General features: G+C 48.0%; 1 pseudogene across 1 annotated transcript; it reads right to left on the bottom strand.

Annotated features, from left to right (window-relative positions):
* Nucleotides 1-1998: 1998 nt before the first annotated feature.
* LOC147096426 (zinc-binding protein A33-like) lies at nt 1999-17043 on the bottom strand (annotated as a pseudogene). The gene is made up of 6 exons (XR_015074912.1): nt 16614-17043; nt 15253-15348; nt 14926-15159; nt 7221-7243; nt 7006-7121; nt 1999-5798 (listed from the first exon to the last, which is right to left on the bottom strand). The product of XR_015074912.1 is annotated as a zinc-binding protein A33-like (transcript).
* Between the last annotated feature and the right edge of the window lie 496 nt (nt 17044-17539).

The raw sequence follows: 17539 nt of genomic DNA, 5'->3' as shown, positions 1-17539 counted from the left end.
AACTTCGTGGAAAAATTCGCACACCTTAAGACAGTTCATTTTATTAATAAAATTGTTACCTGGAGTTTGGTAAATTGCAAAGGGGTTTAAAAATGGCCGTCAGAAAAACATGGCCGGGACAATGGGGCTTGGAAAAGCAGCTCGTGGATGTCTATGAAAAGTGGGAGGGTCAAGCAGTGGCAGCCAGATTCTGTCAATCAAAAACAGGAGTTTCCTTTCCCTGCTGACAATCGATGTTTATTTACTGAGACTGCTGTCTTGTTGACATAAAGAATTACCCACTCAAGCTGCGGTTTCAATGACCGCAGGACAAAGGGCTTCTGTTTACCTAGTAATCCAACCCCATTCAAAACCCCTTACACACAATGAGACACACCGAAACTACGGAAAGGACTTTGATAGGGAACAGTTTAGAATGAATGGGTTTTTGAATCACCCATTACTCCCTTTTGTTAGCCCAGAAAACTCCGGATGTGGGCAGGAACATTTCGGCCCCAGAACGAAGACACATTCAAACCACTCCAAGCCCGTTTGAGTCAGCCAATCATGGCCTTTCTCTTGTGTATTTGAACTTTTCGGCGCGAATTTGCACACAGACCCTTTCAGCGCCAAACAGCAGGAGCTCGCAGGATATAAAGATAGCTCCTGAGAAGCTATCTCTCTCTCTTATTTCCTTGGACCACAGGTGGGCAGGTTTCTGACTCCACAGCAAGGCAACCGAGTAAGGAGTTAAAGGGTGGTAATTTAGGGGAAATTGCTAAGATTGTAAGACTTACATTGTAGCCATTTATCCCTCGTTTTTGCCGTCTGTCCTCCCCTGTTAAGTAGTTTGCTGTAATTACTGTGTTCGTGTGGTATAGTTTCTTTAGTTTAATAAAAGTTGATTTTCTCACATCCAGATCATTCGTCCGTTTTAATTTTTTATTAATTAAAAGTTCCTCCAGTCAGAACTGGAAGGTGGGGTTTAGCGATTTGAAACCGCTGTTTAAATTGGGCAGAGTGCAGGCAAAAGCTGCTGGCCAGGTAAATTACTGTAAACCAGGTAAAAGATGCCCCCCTACAGGTGTAACTGGCAGAGCCTCGTATGATGCGGGCAGCTTGTTGAAAACTGTGTTTTCATTCGCAAGATTTTTCATTCCGTGGTGTGAGTGGGCGGAACATCAAGGGCAGTGCGCCCACAATGCTGTGATCAGCCGTGCGCTGCATGTGACATCCCATGGGGGGGGGGGGGGGGGGAAAAGAGGGACCTCTGAAAATTTCACCTCATGTTCATATAAATATCGTTCCCAGGAATACAGACGGAACAGGAGTGAAATTGGTCCTTGGGCGGTAGCGCAAAACAGGCGATAGTGAACGGGCAGCCCGTTTTACACCCACCGATTTTATTCCCCATTGAAGTCAATTTAACACTCCCGCCCAAAACCAATTTCACTCCAGAATTCCTTCACTGATTTTTTTTGTTCTTACTTACTTGGGTGCACGTGCTTTTAGAGCCGTCTCGCCATCTTTATTACTTCCACTAATCTAACAATTTAAATATAAGAATATGAAAAGGAAGTCTTGTCAGACAAAAACTCTAAAGCAGGACGTTCAAGCGCTGCTTACTAGTCTATCAATAACTTCGCTGCTATTCACTGCAATATCACAAGCTCGGGCCCAACTCATGGGTTTCCTCTGGTCAAATTGCAGAACTGACTCGCACTGATTGGGCGGTTGTGTCTGTGTTCTATCAAGTGATCTGAGGCACGTTCTTTCGGAAGAAGTAGTCAGATATACTAAAGAAATTGAAATTGCAGGAGTGTTTGAAGAACCTGAACACGGCCCCTCCCAGCCAGCGCCCCTGCGGTGCACTGGACAATGCAATATGCAGGACAATGAATCATTACAACAGACAGGACTTTGCAATGCATCAGACGTTACTTGACTGGTGGTGTACAGGCAGCTTCAATAAGCCAAACTGGTGACCCCTGTGGAGAAATTTAGACATCACTTTGTATATTTGGTATTTAACATTTTTATTTTCCAAAGCTCTTACAAAGGGTTGACGAATGACAATATAGAGCCATGTCCGCTAACTCTCTTACTATGAAATAGTTGGCATAATAAAATGGGAATATAAGCATTTCTGTAATTTATTAGGTTATGTAGAACCTAGAGAGAAAGATTTACATTTATATGGCGCCTTTAACGACCATCAGAGGTCCCAAAGCACTTTACAGCCAATGACGTCCTTTTGAAGTTCAGTCACTGTTGTAATGTTGGAGACGCGGCAGCCAATTTGCGCACAGCAAGCTCCCACAAACAGCAATGTGATAATGACCAGATAATCCGTTTTTGTTATGTTGATTGAGGGATAAATATTGGCCAGGACACCGGGGCCCATGCAAAGAGCGTGCAATAGCTCCTGTTCTGATACACTGCCTTCTAACCTAAATCTGACAGTTCCGTGCAGTGCTGTCGGATGTGGCATCTTTCGGATGAGATGTTAAACCGAGGCCCCCGTCTGGTCATGTAAACAATGCCATGGCACTATTTTGAAGGTGGTCAGAGGGGTTTGACTGATGTTCTGGCCAATATTGATCATGGAGGGATCATCACTAATAACAGATTATCAGGTCATCTGTCTCATTGCTGTTTGTGGGACCTTGCTGTGCATAAATTGACTGCAGCATTTTCACATATTGCAATAGTGAGTATATTTCAGAAACATAGAAGATCGGAGGAGGAGTAGGCCATTCGGCCCCTCGAGCCTGCTCCGCCATTCAATGCGATCATGGCTGATCATCCAAATTCAGTACCCTGTCCCTGCCTTCTCCCCATATCCCTTGATCCCTTTAGCCTTAAGAAATATATCCAACTCTTTCTTGAATATATTTAATGAATTGGCCTCTACTGCCTTCTGTGGCAGAGAATTCCACAGGTTCACCACTCACTGGGTGAAGAAATCCCTCCTCATTTCAGTCCTAAATGGCTTACCCCTTATCCTTAGACTGTGACCCCTGGTTCTGGACTCCCCGGCCATCAGAAACATCCTTCCTGCATCTAGTCTGTCCAGGCCTGACAGAATTTTATAGGTTTCGATGAGATCCCCTCTCAATCGTCTAAACTCCAGTGAGTATAAGCCCAATCGACACAATCTCTCCTCATACGTCATTCCTGCCATCCCAGGTATCAGCCTGGGGAATCTTCGCTGCACTCTCTCCATGGCAAGAACGTCCTTCCTCAGGTAAGGCGACCAAAACTGCACACAATACTCAAGGTGTGGTCTCACCAAGGCCCTGTACAACTGTAGCAAGACATCCTTGTTCCTGTACTCGAACCCTCTAGCTACGAAGGCCAACATAGCATTTGCCTTCTTAACCGCCTGCTGCACCTGCATGCTTACCTTCAGCGACTGGTGCACAAGAACACCCAGGTCTCTTTGCACTTCCCCTTCTCCCAATCTATTGCCATTCAAATAATAATCTGCCTTCCTGTTTTTGCCACCAAAGTGGATAACCTCACATTTATCCACATTATAGTGCATTTGCCATGTTTCTGCCCAATCACCCAACCTGTCCAAATCGTACTGGAGTTTCACGACATCCTCCTCACAGCTTACCCTCCCACCCAGCTTTGTGTCGTCTGCAAATTTGGAGATATTACATCCAATTCCCTCGTCCAGATCATTAATATATATTGTGAACAAGTACTCCATTGGCTGCAAAGCGCATCGGGACATCTGAGGACATGAAATGCACCATATGAATTCAAGAGCTTGCTTTCTTTCTTGATGACTGTCATCAATTTTGCTTTCTGATGTCGAGCACTTTACACTGTTTGCCTTAAATTGCATCTGGCATGGTCCTGTCCACTTACATACCTTATCCAATTTATTCTGTAATTTCTGATCTACCTTCTCCAATCCCACTGCCCCTCCTTGTTTGGAATCATATGCAACTTTTGACCATTTGCCTTGATTTTCTGAACCCAGGTCACATGTAAACTCGAGCAATGGTGGTCCCAGTAACGAGCAGCTCAGAAAAGACCCCCTACTCGACACAACTCCTTCAAAGGATGTTCGTTGTCTCCTACCCTTTAACTCGTTCTTCCTACACTCTGCCGGATCCTCTGCACCCCCACCTCACCCCTAATATCGCAAGCTCCCCCTCGAGGTAACACTGAGAGATCGGCTCTGTGGATAAGCCCTTGGATTTTATGCCCCCTCCCCCCTCCCCCTCCCACAGATCATCGTGCTGCCCGTCAGTGCTGATAGCTCACTGATTTTAATATAATGAAGTACAATCACTAAAATTGGATGGCCCACCATCTCCCCAATGTTTGCCTGAATCAAAAGTTAGGGAGTCTACAAGTATGTTCTTATGTTAGTAAAACCCACCCGTGCTTATTCACCTAGCACTCATGCACCACATCTACTAACTCCAGCTCTAACTCGTAAACCTAAAGTGGGTTTGAGTTTATATTAACATTATTAAAGCCCTGCATTAAAATATCTTGTCTCTTCGCACACAGCCTTCCTATTTCTTCATAGACCAAACTGTCCTCCTTCGTATTCAGACCAGGGGTCTATAGCACACTCAGTTCTCTGGCATTTCTACAATTCATTTTTAAGCTTTCTACCTCCCACTGGATCAACTTTTTTACAGCCCAGGTGTCCCTGACAGCTAGGGCTTCATCGCCCCCTTTATTGTCCACTCTATTCTAAACACTCCACACGCTTGAATGTTCTGATCATTTCCATCCCCTGGGTTTCCCCATGTTTCTGACACTCCCTCCTGTTCCCTTTTGATTTCACTTCTATCTGGTGCCCCTTTTACTTTTTCCTTCCTCGGGTATTATTTAATTTGCCGTGTCTCGGATGGTCCCTGTCATGTCCTTCCCACTGGTGTTCTATCTCACCCTAGTTCCTCTCCCCTGCCCCTCTTTACCTTTAACTTCCCAGCTGGAGTCTCTGGTTCCCTTGTATTCCTGCCCGGTGTTTTAATTCTCCTCTGTCTCTGGGTCCCGATGATTCTCGATGTTCTTGAGGTTTTAATTTAATTTTACAGGAGTCTCTGGAGCAGTTGCCACGAGTTTGTTCCCCTGCACCGATTAAACAAACAAATCTCACCAACAAGACATTGTCACTGGGTTGTAGCCGCCCTGACCTCAGGTGACATTTGGACCATCCGCACCACCTGTGACTGAGACCGACGCCCATCAGTTTGCAGCTGGCAGGAGGCAGGGTGAAATTATGGGATGGACCTGTTACTGACCTTTAACCCCACAGATTGTCAGCGGGGCAGAGTTTTTCCCGTCAACATTCAGTCCCGGATGGAAGAAGGGAAAGATTCTCTCAGTGAAAGTGTGGGTGAAAGTGTGGAGATGGGACATGTTGTCCGCATTGTAAAATGACAGCTGTCCGCCCTCATAGTCCAGGTACAGCCCGATCTTCCGGGGCTTCACACTCGGGGTGAGGCGGGTCCATGAGGGGGAGGTTCCGGCAACATAGACACTTCCGGGGGACAGCCACACAGTCCAGTATCCGCTCTCAGGTCTCGGGTCAATTCCCACTTTCCTCTCGGCAGACTCTCGGGCCACTCCCACAAACCACCGAGTCTTGCTCCCCACCTCCACCTCCCAGTAATGTCTCCCTGATGTGAATCCCTCCGATCCCAGGACACAGGGCCAGGGATCAAACCTCTCCGGGGTGTCAGGGAGCAGCTGCTGTTTGTCTCCGAGTCTCACACTGGTCCGGTCCTCAGACAGGATGAGCCGGGGATTCGCTGTGTTCGGATCCAGAGTCAGAGAGGCTGGAGCTGGGGAAAAGTTAAAATAACACAGTCAGTGATTTAGTTTCTTGCTGTGATTTATTCAAACTCTTTCCTTTTTAAAGTGACCACTCGGGCTCTGGGTTGTGTTCATGGAATCTGCTGTCACTCCAGAGTTTATGACCTGTCGATTTCGGCCTTTTCGGACCCGACTCGGCGCTGCAGCGGAAGCAGTGCCCGGAGATAACGCCGAGGACCACAAGAAATAGTCCTCGGTTCTAATCTACAAATTTGGGGTGAGTAATGGCACCGATCGTGCCTGGCTTGCAGCAGAGCTCACAAGACCCAGGAGGAGTGTGGAAGAAGAGGCCGCCATGGGGGTGAAGAGACGGGGGTGAGGTGCGGTGGGGAAAAGAGACAGGGAAGGCGGCGGGGTGGGGGAGATGGGAGACGTTGGGTAGACGGCAGAGGGGTGTAGACGGCAAGGGTGGGCGTAGACGACGGGCGCTGGGGATGGAGGCGTGTTTTGGGGGGGGGGGGGTGGGGGGGCAGACGGTGGAGGTGGGGGAGTCGGTAGCGGGAGGAGATGGCGGGGCGAAAGACCGGCAAGAGGGGAGAGTCACAGTGGGGTGAACGAGAGAGAGCGGGTGGGGGAGAGTTAAATCAAGGGAGGTAATAGCGGGGGGTGGAGAGGAATGAGTCTGCCGGGGGGAGAGTAGTTAGCGGCGGGGGGGTAGGAAAGGACGTCTGGGGGTGAGGAGGAGACAGGAGGCAGAGGTGCTTTTAAAATGCATAAGAAATCGGTGAGAGAAACTTTAGGGGAGCGCAAAACGTGCGCGATCACATTGTCCGTCGATTATACGCTATCGGGCAGTGCCTATAAAAGGAAGGATGGGGGAAGAATAAATAATTCAAGAGGGAAACTAGAAAAGTGGGAGCAAGAGTATAAAGAAGTTGAGGAGGAAGCTGCAGCCCACATCATGAGTTGACCAACAGCCTGACCAGGAATACAAGCAAAACTGGAGCAACCAGGCAACCCCCAAACTCAGAGACCCCAGCACCCACAGAGCAGGAATCCACCTTCTACTGGAACCTACACCAGGCACAGTCCAAGACAGATGATTCTTCCTGAAGCAAGCCCATCGATCCCGTGGATTAACAACTGACAATGTGATCATTTAATTTGGGGTCTGGGAGCTCAATTAGGTTCTTCTCATCTGGATTTATAAATCAGGAAAAGAAATAAGAGTTTTACCGGGGTTAATGGCGTCTATCATTTCTCTCCACGCTGTGTACTGTAAAGGGCCGTTCAACTTTCCGACAGACAGGGCGCCATCTGCTACTGACAGTACTTTATATTCCTCACTACTCCTGTAAACAGGAAACAGTTGATGTTATAAATTGTCCATAAACACAGTTCTGAGTTATTTTCCCAAACTGTGCAGAGTTTCAGTAAAGAGCATGTCCTACCTCCTCTTCCGACAACCTTCCTCCTGAAATAAATAAAACACAATCTGAGTTGACAGAGACTGAGCGTCTATATCTGGACAGCGGAAATCACACCCAGATTGTTACAATCGGCTAATAATCCGAATTCTCACTGCTGCCCACACACAGATAGAAAGAGGAAATAACCGCTCTATTTGATATATATCAATGACCTGGACTTGTGAATACAAGGCATAATTGACAACTTTGCAGCAGACACAAAACTTGGCAATGTAGTAAACAGTGAGGAGGATAGCGGCAGACTGCAGGAGGACAGAGACAGACCGGTGAAATTTAATGCAGAGAAGTGTGACGTGCTGGATTTTGTTAGGAAGAACGAGGAGAGGCAACACAAACTGACGGACACAATTTTAAAGGCGGTGCAGGAACAGAGCGACCCGCGGGATCACTTACACAAATTGTTTACGGTGGCAGGACAAGTTTATAAAGCTGTTAAAGGAGCAAATGGGATCATTGGCTTTATAAATATTGGCACAGAGTAGAAAAGTAGAGGTTCTGCCAACCCTTTAGCACTGTTGCCTCACAGCGCCAGGGACCCGGGTTCAAATCCGGCCTCGGGTGACTGTCTGTGTGGAGTTTGCACATTCTCCCCGTGTTTGCGTGGGTTTCCTCCGGGTACTCCGGTTTCCTCCCACAGTCCAAAGATGTGCGGGTTAGGTTGATTGGCCATGATAAAAATTGGCCCTTAGTGTTAGGGGGGATTAAATACGTGGGGTTACGGGGTTAGGGCTTGGGTGGGATGGCTGTCGGTGTAGGGACCGGGTGCTAGGGTTTGGATGATCAGCCATGATCTCGTTGAATGGCGGAGCAGGCTCGAAGGGCCGAATGGCCTACTCCTATCTTCTATGTTTCTATAACGCACTGGTTAGGCCTCAGCTGGAGTATTGTGTCCAGTTCTGGGCACCACACTTTAAGGAGGATGTCAAGCCCTTGGAGAGGGTGCAGAAGAGATTCACCAGAAATGGTACCAGGAATGAGGGACTTCAATTATGTTGTGAGACTAGAGATGGTGGGATTATTCTCCTTTAGAGCAGAGAAAGTTCAGGGAAGATTTAATACAGGTGCTCAAAATGATAAGAGGCTTTTATAGAGTAAATGGGGAGAACCGGTTTCCACTGAGAGCTCGGTCCTAACCAGAGGACACAGATTTATCATAACTGGCAAAAAACCAGAGACGACACGGGGAAACACTCTGTTACACAGCGAGTTGTCGGGATCTGGAATGCACGACTGCAAAGGGCGGTGGAAGCAGATTCAATCATAACTTTCAACAGGGAATTGGGTAAATACTTGAAAAGGAGAAACAATTCTGGGCTATGGGGAAAGACCAGGTGAATGAGATTAATAGGTCAACTCTTTCAAAGGGCAGACACCAACACGATGGGCCGAATGGCCTCCTTCTGTGCTGTGGGATTCTAGGATTGTAAGTAGTTGAAAAGCCTGATTTGTGTGTCAGATACTGGAACTCAACATCAGTGTCACTCAGACACACTGACTCTCACACCCACCGCACCAGACACACCCACTAATTTTAACTGTAGCTGGATTCCAATGTGTTCTCGGTGAATATTAAACTTGGGCAGCACAGAAATAATTACAAACATACTGTCAAGATCACGGCAAGCCATTTCCGACAGTGTGGGAGCCGGTTAGTTCGGTGATAACAGCAGAACCGCCCCGGAATAGACAAAACAATCGGTTTAAATCAGTTTCGCATTTTCAGAAACTGCTGCATTTATTTCAAAGTTATCATAGAATAATAAAATCATAGAATATCACAGCACAGAAGGAGGCCATGCAGCCCATCTCGACTGTGCTTGGTCTTTGAAAGAGCTGTCCAATTTATTCCCACACCCCAGCTTTTCCCCATAACCCTGAAAATGAGGCCTCTTCAAGTACATGTCCCATTGCCTCTTGAAAGTTCCTATGGAATCTGTAGTGTATGTACCTTTAAGAGAGAGCTACTTTTACAGCTCCTGTATACTGTAGTACCGGCAGTGACCACACCTGTATATAAGCCTTGAGCATGCCTCTGTACTGTCAGTCTTGAGACGACCCTACTCCAGTAAACACCTGTTGATTGTTAAGTTACAGCCTCCGTGTAGTTATTGGGAAAACATCATACTTTAAGAATCACGGATTCAACAGTGGCGACGAGGTCGATTCGAATCTACCTGCAACTCTGCATTTCCCTTCAAGGATTCGCTCCGGGAGGACGGTGGAAGAAAGTCGAGGCCAGAAGCACGGGCGTCGACCACGAGCAACCACCCAGTCATCCAGCAGAGAGTGAACATCGCAGGGGAGGCTGTTGAGAGCCGGGCTTGGTTCCCCAGCCACGACGATCCAGCAACAGACTGGCAACAGGTACAGCGCAGACCCTTCCCGGACAGTGGCGGCTGGAGCCGACCGACGGCACAGAAAAAGCCGAGCAGCGTCGATGGGGTAAGAGGGTGAAGCGCACAGGGCGCGGCCGGGGGTTGAAAACCAAGCGGCATCGAGGAAAAAAAACACACACACAGAGAGAGAGAGAGAGAGTAAAGCAGCAGCCGGGTTCAGGACCGAGCGACGGCAACGGGAAAGGCGCACAGGAGAACGCGCAGAGCACAGCCAGGGCTCAAGGGCTGAACCGCGTCCGTGGGGAGAAGGGAGAGCGCGGGAGACGCCATTGAGAAGGAGGGAGAGCGCGGGAAACGCCATTTTTAGAAGCCGCAGCGAAGGGGGGCGAGCGCGGGAAGAAAGGAAAGCGCGGGAAACGCCATTTTGTGCCAGCGGAGAAGAAGGGAGAGCGCGGGAGACGTCATTTTGGACAGTTAAATCACACCCAGGGATGCCGAAGAGTGGCAGTATCACTGCGTTCGACAATGAAGTAGAAGATTGGGCGACATATGTGGAACACATTGAGGTGTACTGCAGGGCAAATGAAGTGCCAGATGCTAGGAAAGCACTGGTTTTGTTAAATTCCATGGGTGCAAAAACTTATGACTTACTGCGAAACCTAATAACCCCAGAGAAGCCCGTGGATAAGAATTTCGAAAGCATAGTAGAAATCCTACAGGACCACTTAAACCCCACACCGCTGCTGATAGCAGAAAGATTTAAGTTCCACAAAAGGAACCAGCATAAAGACGAAAGTAATGCTGAGTACTTAACGGAACTGCGCAAGCTATCGAAACACTGCCAGTTTGGAGTGGGACTAGCAGATACGTTAAGGGACAAGTTTGTGTGTGGGCTTCAAAGTGAAGGAACCCAGAAACGGCTTCTATCAGAAAAGGATCTTACGCTGGACAAGGCTTTCAGCATGGCAGTATCACACGAAGCAGCCGCACGGGGCACGGCAGAGATACAACGGAGACCGCAAGAATATGGCACCAATGAAATGTCATATGGAGCAGGGAAGTGTTATCGCTGCGGCAGAACAACACACGACCAGAAGGATTGTTGGTTCGAGGATCAAGTATGTAGACAGTGTGGAAAAGCAGGACACATAGCAAGAGTCTGCAGGTCAGGGAAGAAAACCAGCAGCAAGAAATCTCCACAGGAGAAGTACAAAAAGGTACATAAGGTGATGGACAGTAGTTCAGACGAACAGAAAAGTGATACAGACTCCGGAAGCAAGGAGCTGGGTTGTCTGAAACTACATAAGGTAATCAAAATGGAGGATCACCAGACTATCTGGGTCACACTCAAGATAGACGGAGTCCAAGTGAAAATGGAATTGGACACTGGATCAGCCCTAACAGTCATAAACCAAAGGGACTACAAGCGGCTATTTTCACATATGTCCTTGAAAGCTACAGAGATTGTCTTAAAGACGTACACGGGGCAAAAAGTCTACCCCAAAGGAAAAATAAGGGTGAAAGTGATATACAAAGGCCAGGAAATACCTAAAATGGACCTATATGTATTGCCAGATGGAGGACCACCACTACTAGGACGTGAATGGATCCAGAAGATACAATTAGATTGGCATTCCATACAGACACTGAAGGTTGAGGCCAAAAAGGATGATGACGTCACAACTGAACGACTGTCAAAAATGCTAACTGACGCACAAGAAGTGTTCCAGGAGGGACTCGGAACACTAAAAGGCATAACAGCAATGATTAAAATAGAGGAAAATGCAAGCCCAAAGTTTTTTTTTTTTTTTTTTTTTTTTTTTTAAGGCCAGACCGGTGCCTTATGCGATCCGACCAGCCGTCAAAGCAGAGCTGGAAGGGTTGGAACTTTCAGGAGTACTGTCCAAAGTAGACTGGAGCGCGTGGGCTACACCCATCGTTCCTGTAATGAAGAGGTCGTTGAGTAATACGCCTGGGGAACCAAAGAAAGTCCGCATCTGTGGGGATTTTAAGGTGACAGTGAACCCAGTCCTTCACACGGTACAATATTCGCTTCCACGGATTGAGGATATTTTCGCCTCGCTATCTGGAGGTAAACCCTTCACCAAAATTGATCTGGCCCAGGCGTACTTGCAAATGGAGGTAGAAGAAGCCTCGAAACAGTACCTCACGATCAACACTCATAAAGGTCTCGACCAATACAACCGGCTGGTGTTCGGGGTAGCATCGGCTCCAGCTATTTGGCAAAGGGCAATGGAACAAGTCCTGCAAGGGATTCCAGGGACCCAGTGTTATTTGGACGACATCCTGGTCACGGGTGAAAATGACGGTGATCACCTCGCCAACCTGGAGAAGGTGCTCACTAGATTAAAGGAATATGGGCTACGAGCTAATCGCCACAAGTGCGAGTTTTTCCAGAAACAGATCTCGTATTGTGGCCACGTTATTGATGAAGAGGGGTTACATACGTCCCCTGAAAAGATTGAGGCAGTAGTCAAGGCTCCAGCACCAGAAAATGTGTCACAACTGAGGTCGTTCCTCGGGCTGGTGAACTACTACCATAAGTTCTTACCAAATCTGTCTACAGTATTACACCCACTGAACACCCTACTGCAAACGGGGGTACCATGGAAGTGGAATGACGAATGTAAACGAGCTTTCCAGAAGTGCAAAGAATTGATCACATCAAAAGAGGTGTTGGCCCATTTCAACCCAGCACTACCAATTTGGTTGGCATGTGATGCATCACCCTATGGTATTGGAGCGGTGCTGTCGCACAAATTCCCAGACGGGTTGGAGAGGCCAGTAGCCTTTGCGTCTTGGTCACTAACCTCAGCCGAGCGCAACTACGCCTAGATCGACAGGGAGGCTCTCAGCCTAGTATGGGGAGTAAAAAAATTCAACCACTATCTGCATGGGCAGAAGTTCACCTTGCTGACTGACCACCAACCACTTGTCTCCATCTTTAATCCAAAGAAGGGCGTTCCGGTGATGACTGCACAACGGTTACAAAGATGGTCCCTTTTTCTAGGGGCGAACCAATATGAAATAGAATATAAAGGCAGGAAACAGCATGGAAACGCTGATGGGCTATCACGCTTGACGCTGCCTACTGTGGAGGAAGCACCAGCAGTGGACCCTATCGAGATATTTTATTTGTCAATAATTGAACGATTGCCAGTAACTAACGCGGATATAGAGAAGGAGACCCGCAATGATCCGACACTGTCTCGGGTATATGATTTGACGGTGAGGGGATGGCCAACACATGGCGACTCACTGTTGCCAGCATTCTCATCCAGAAGAGGACAGCTGTCAGTATGCCAGGGGACAGCGATGTGTGGATCCCGAGTGGTAATTCCACCCAAGTTAAGGGAGAGTGCTCAATGAGCTTCACGAAGGTCATCTGGGAGGGGTGAAAATGAAAAGCCTTGCTAGGGCTTATGTATGGTGGCCGGGGATTGATCAACAAATCGAGGACCTAACCAAGAGCTGCTCAGGATGCCAGAAGGTCCAAAATGCACCACCACATGCCCCTCTACACCCATGGGAGTGGCCCTCCTCTCCATGGCAACGGGTGCATATTGATTTTGCTGGTCCATTCATGGACTCAATGTTCTGAATAGCAGTGGATGCGCACTCGAAATGGCCCGAGGTGATAAAAATGTCCTCAACCACTACAGAGAAAACGATTGCAGTCCTACGGACCATATTTGCCAGGAACGGCTTGCCAGAGCAGATTTGCTCTGATAATGGACCACAGTTTGTGTCCGAAGAGTTTCGGAAATTTATGAGAAGGAATGGGGTAAGGCATTACACATCCGCCCCGTATCACCCAGCCACAAATGGATTGGCTGAGAGGTTCGTACAAACGTTTAAAAAGGTGATAAAGGCCATGTGCGATGATGAAATTCCACTACAGCAAAAGGTGGACAATTTCCTGTTAGCCTACAGAAATGCGACACATGCAGTTACCAACCAGACCCCGGCCATGATGTTCTTTAACCGAAGGTTGAGATCTCGTCTGGATTTGCTCAGACCAAATGTGCGAAGAAATGTTGAGGATAAACAATTCCAGCACATTAATGAGAAGCCGACAAGGAGCTTCAATGTAGGACAACCAGTCTTGGCCCGTGACTACCGAACAGAGAAATGGCAACCCGGAACGATATGCACACGGCAGGGGCCATTAATGTACACAGTGGATGTCGGGGAGAACATTGTGAGATGCCACGTCGACCAGATCGTAGCGTCACAGGAACGAATCAACCCCATGTCTCGCGTACCTGGGGATGAACCCGACATACCGGTAGCATCTACCTCAGAAACAGTAGCAGTGGAAACTGATGAACTAACCGACGAAAGGGGGCCAGAATCGCCTCCGCACCAAGAACCTCAGGAAAGGCGCTATCCAGAAAGGATCAGGAAGCCGCCCCAAAGACTGAATCTATAAATGGACTATTTCTGTTTAATGTGCATGTTAAAGTGTTAATTGTTATTTGAATATTATGGGTACTGCTAATCTAAAAGGGGAGGAATTGTAGTGTATGTACCTTTAAGAGAGAACTACTTTTACAGCTCCTGTATACTGTAGTACCAGCAGTGACCACACCTGTACATAAGCCTTGAGCATGCCTCTGTACTGTCAGTCTTGAGACTACCGTACTCCAGTAAACACCTGTTGATTAAGTTACAGCCTCCGTGTAGTTATTGGGAAAACATCATACTTTAAGAATCATGGATTCAACAGAATCTGCTTCCTCCAGCCTGTCAGGTCGTGTGTCCCAGATCTTAACAACCCTCCGTCTGTAAACATTGCTCCTCATTTCACCTCTAGTTCTTTTACCAGTTATTTTAAATCTATGACCTCTGGTTACTGACCCACTTGTCAGAGGAAATCATTCCCTCCTTTTTGCTCCATCAAAACTGCACATAATTTTGAATACCTCAGTTAGGTCTCCCCTTAACCTTCTCTGCTCCAATTTGAACAATCCCAGCTTCTCCGAACTCTCCACATAACTGAAGTATCTCATCCCTGGTATCATCCTGGTGAACCTCCTTTGTACCATCTCCAAGGCCTTGACATCTTTCCTAAAGTGTGGTGCCCAGAATTGAACACAATACTCCAGCTGAGGCCTAACCAGTGATTTGAAAAGCTTTAGCACCACTTCCTTCTTTTTGAATTCAATGCCCCCATTTACAAAGCTAAGTGTCCCATATGCTTTCTTAACCATCTTCTCAACTTAGCATCCCACCTCCAATTACGTGTTCATCGGTTATTTTGTGACTGTGTGAAGTTTCACTGAACTCACCCGCAATATAATCCTCACCTTCAGAAATTTCAGCCCATCTTTTTCCTCCATCTGTTTCTGCAACTTTAAGAGTTTCTCCTGAATAGAATTTAAATTCTCTTGAATTTCTCGAAGGTTTTTCTCCATTGTTTCTAGAATCTTGCCCTCTTGTTCCCTGAGATCTCTGATTAAATGCTGCTCTTTCTCACTGAGAATCTGGTGCATTTTAGTGAACTCGGATGTGATGCGGGTCTGCAGACTGCTCGACTGTTCCTACCAAATGAAATGTGAAACATAATTAATGTACCGCGATAAAGGGAACAAAACTAACCGAGATCCCAGAAAATCAGCACAGGGAGACCTTACCCTAACTGCGGAAATCTGCTGTTTCTGTTTTAATTCCGTTTCTAGAACCGCCGATTTCTTCTCTGAGAGAGAATCTAAGGAAGATTTCAGCTGACCCTGGTATTGGGAGAGAAAAATCACAGAATAAAAAAAAAAAAAAAGTGTTAGACCATGAAAATATGTGATAAAATAATCAGGTGATCAAATCTGTTCCCTTTCAGAAGGTTGTGGGTTCAAATCCCACTCCAGGGACTTGAGCCCATAAATCTAGGCTGACACTCCAGTGCAGTGCTGAGGGAGCGCTGCACTGTCCGAGGCCCTGCCTGCTCTCTCAGGTTGATGTAAAAGACACGGGGGAGTTATCCCCAGTGTCCTGGCCAATATTTATCCCCAGTGTCCTGGCCAATATTTATCCCTCAGTCAACGTCACCAAAACAGATTATCTGATCATTATCACATTGCTGTTTATGGGAGCTTGCTGTGTGCATATTGGCTGCCGCGTTTCCCACATTACAACAGTGACTCGACTCCAATAGTACTTCATTGGCTGTAAAGCACTTTGAAATGTCCGGTGGCCGTGAGAGGCGCTATATAAATTTCCGAGTGGCAGGCAGTGACTAGTGGGGTACCGCAAGCATCGGTCCTAGGACCCCAGCTGTTCACAATATATATTAATGATCTGGATGAGGGAATTGATGTAATATCTCCAAATTTGCAGACGACACAAAGCTGGGTGGGAGGGTAAGCTGTGAGGAGGATGTCGTGAAACTCCAGTACGATTTGGACAGGTTGGGTGATTGGGCAGAAACATGGCAAATGCACTATAATGTGGATAAATGTGAGGTTATCCACTTTGGTGGCAAAAACAGGAAGGCAGATTATTATTTGAATGGCAATAGATTGGGAGAAGGGGAAGTGCAAAGAGACCTGTCTTGTGCACCAGTCGCTGAAGGTAAGCATGCAGGTGCAGCAGGCGGTTAAGAAGGCAAATGCTATGTTGGCCTTCGTAGCAAGAGGATTCGAGTACAAGAACAAGGATGTCTTGCTACAGTTGTACAGGGCCTTGGTGAGACCGCACCTTGAGTATTGTGTGCAGTTTTGGTCGCCTTATCTGAGGAAGGACATTCTTGCCATGGAGGGAGTGCAGCGAAGATTCACCAGGCTGATACCTGGGATGGCAGGAATGACGTATGAGGAGAGATTGTGTCGATTGGGCTTAAGGCTAAAGGGATCAAGGGATATGGGGAGAAGGCAGGGACAGGGTACTGAATTTGGATGATCAGCCATGATCTCATTGAATGGCGGAGCAGGCTCGAAGTGCCGAATGGCCTACTCCTGCTCCTATCTTCTATGTTTCTATGTTTCTAATCATTCTTTCTTACCTTGTAGATTCCAACAGCTTCTTCAATGCCCATGAAGCGGTGCTCTCTGTGTTCTGACAAAACTCTACAAATCAGACAGATCAATTTCATGTCGGTTTCACAAAACAGCTTCAGTTCTTCCTGATGTACCTCACAGTGAAGTTTCTTTTCCTTCTCTTTCGGATTCAGCTTTAATTTTCGAGCTTTCTCGGCCAGATTCGCTAAGGCCGGATTTACCCTGAGGTTTCTTCCCGGAAACTCCGCTCTACATTCCGGGCAGGAGTTCCTCCGCTTCTTCACCCAGCACCGTGTGATACAGGAGCGGCAGAAGTTGTGGCCACACTCCAGTATTACCGGGTCGGTGAAGAAATCCAGACAGAACTGACAATTTAAAGCCTCGGTCCGACCCTCCGACTGCTGTCTGGAGGCCATGTTCAGTTTCAGCACTTCCTGGTTGAACCTGCTCCCCGGGGGAAGCGGATTGGCCGCAGCGCCTGTCACTCAGAGTGAGGGGGCGGGTTTCCGGGGCGGGGCTCTCCCGGGGAAGCGGATTGGCCGGAACGACTGTCAATCAGAGTGACGGGGCGGGTTTCTCCCGGGGGAAGCGGATTGGCCAGAGCGACTGTCAATCAGAGTGAGGGGACGGGTTTCCGGGGCGGGTTTCTCCCGGGGGAAGCGGATTGGCCGGAGCGACTGTCACTACGAGTGAGGGGGCGGGTTCCCGGGGCGGGATTCCCGGGGGAAGCGGATTGGCCGGAGCGACTGTCACTCAGAGTGAGGGGGCGGGGTTTCTTCCGGGGGGAGCGGATTGGCCGGGGCGCCTGTCACTCAGACTGAGGGGGCGGGTTTTCAGGGCGCGGCTCTCCCAGGGGAAGCGGATTGGCCGGAGCGACTGTCACTCCGAGTGAGGGGGCGGGTTTCCGGGGCGGGTTTCCCGGGGGAAGCGG

Source organism: Somniosus microcephalus, unplaced genomic scaffold (assembly GCF_052327205.1).
Source record: "Somniosus microcephalus isolate GS21.2 unplaced genomic scaffold, FLI_Smic_1.0 unresolved_chr1, whole genome shotgun sequence".
NCBI lineage: Eukaryota > Metazoa > Chordata > Chondrichthyes > Squaliformes > Somniosidae > Somniosus > Somniosus microcephalus.
This window is presented reverse-complemented; position numbering and strand designations above follow the sequence as displayed.